This window comes from Symphalangus syndactylus, chromosome 23 (genome assembly GCF_028878055.3).
Source record: "Symphalangus syndactylus isolate Jambi chromosome 23, NHGRI_mSymSyn1-v2.1_pri, whole genome shotgun sequence".
In the NCBI taxonomy this organism is placed as follows: Eukaryota; Metazoa; Chordata; class Mammalia; order Primates; family Hylobatidae; genus Symphalangus; species Symphalangus syndactylus.
Genome location: NC_072445.2, coordinates 66,442,561 through 66,444,528, shown reverse-complemented (window position 1 = coordinate 66,444,528; position 1,968 = coordinate 66,442,561). Strand labels below are relative to the sequence as shown.

At 46.2% G+C, this 1,968-nt stretch overlaps 1 non-coding gene across 1 annotated transcript; it reads left to right on the top strand.

Moving 5' to 3' along the window:
* Positions 1–1,606: 1,606 nt before the first annotated feature.
* LOC129473855 (5S ribosomal RNA) lies at positions 1,607–1,725 on the top strand. The gene has a single exon (XR_008654386.1). It is a non-coding gene; the product is annotated as a 5S ribosomal RNA (ribosomal RNA).
* The last annotated feature ends 243 nt before the right edge of the window (positions 1,726–1,968 follow it).

Below are 1,968 nucleotides of genomic sequence, written 5' to 3'. Positions count from 1 at the left end.
GTTGTTTTGTTCTGTTTGTGTGTGGCTGGGGTGGGGCAGCTGGGAAGGAAATGTCAGTGGAAAAAGGAATGCAGAAATGGATTTTTCTTTGCACCCCATCCTACCAAGCTGCACCTCTGCCTTATCCCTTTTTTCTGATAGCATCTTTTATGACTCCATTTATTCCAGAAAGCCTCACCCCGCAAAGCTCTTCTTGGTATCCTTTTCACCTAGGCAAGCAGGTAAGGTACTGCCCAGCACCCACAACCCTGGAATCCTGTTATTGTCCCAACTCAGTCTGACCCGTGGCTGGCTGTGATGCACTGGGATTCCTCAAGACCCCTTTCTGTGTTGGGTGCAAACCAAGGGTGACTGACTCATGCTAAGGAGCCTGCGGCCTTCTCAGAGCACAGCTGTGCCCTCCAGGACTTCACTCTGCTTCTGTTTGGGCAGGGTCTGCCCGCTGCTCCTTCTCTTGGTACCACAGGAGATCTTTGGTATTCAGGTTAATTAATCTCACCCAAGCGTGCCCTTTGCTTCAGAGAAGTATTTCTCACACTTGGCTTTAACAGAACATCAGGTCCAGGTGCAAAAGGCAACACAAAAGAGGTCTATTTATCCACCCACAAAACTGCCTTTCCCTCCAGAAACAGCAGGCTGACAGAGATATCGGCTACTGTCGTTCTGATTCCTTCAGTCCGAAGGTCATGAATAGTAAAATATGCAAACCAGCCACCCTTGCCTGCCATTGGTCAATAATCTATTACCAAATAAAATCTTACCTGGAGCCGTCCTATCAACCCCACGTGAACAAAGCGCCGCTCTAAACCTTAATTAAACCCACATTGTTCTGGGTGGTGTCTCTCCAGGCAAAGCTGTCCTTTGAAATTCAGATTCCTTGCACAAATGCATTCTGGCATGACGCTTCCTGTTGCGAGTCTGCTAGTCCAGCTATCTGAGAATAAATTATGAATTTGTCCAGCTACGGAAAGCTACTGGAAAGTGGATTTTCCATTTAGCATTTGTATCACTCAACTCTCTCCACACTGGAAATTGACTCCAATCCACTATTTGCATTTATAGATCACAGGGCTAAAACAAAGTTAGTTTTCTCCTCGCAAAAAAAAAAAAAAAAAAAAAAAAAAAAATCCCTGTAAGATTTTAGCTGATGTGACAAATGAGAGAAACCTGGGGACATGCTGAAGTTTAAAGTTGGTGCTCACTTTCATCATTGCCTGAGTTTTCCCAAGCAGCTTTTGAAGAGTGAGGAAGTAAGTTTTCTTAGAAGAGTAAATGTCTCACAGAGGGGTCACCCTTATACCTTGGATGTTGAAACTTTGTACTTCTGGAACTAAAGCAGTTACCACAGTGCTGGGCATTGGGGGTAGGGCTAGGGCGTTCTAACCTCAGGAGGGCTAACAGTTCAGGGACGCTCTTTATATCTTTGGCGACCCCATTTTTTTCAAGCCCAAAATGAGGCCAGGTGATCTGGCAAGTTTTGTGTTTCTAACATTGTGACAAACCCCAGAATGATATTTCATCACGGAAAAACGCCTAGGCTCGGGTAACTGGGACCCATGGGCTAGGCCCCACACTTTGGGGGGCCCATCTGGCCTTTTCCAGCCGTGTCTACGGCCATACCACCCTGAACGCGCCCAATCTCGTCTGATCTCGGAAGCTAAGCAGGGTCAGGCCTGGTTAGTACTTGGATGGCAGACCGCCTGGGAATACCAGGTGCTGTAGGCTTGCCTCCTTTGTGTCTGACCCATGTTCCCCTGAGACAAAACACCAAGCTCACACCACACGCACACCACAAAACAAAGAATGGGTAAAAAGGGCACATACACTTTTTCAGTTTACATCAAACCAGAATCAAAATCAAAATCAGAGTATCCAGAAATCCAAGCCAGGTCAAAACCAAAACCAAAGTATCAAGCAATTCAAGTCAAGTCAAAAACAAAAACCAAAGTGCCGGTACAGGCACGTCAT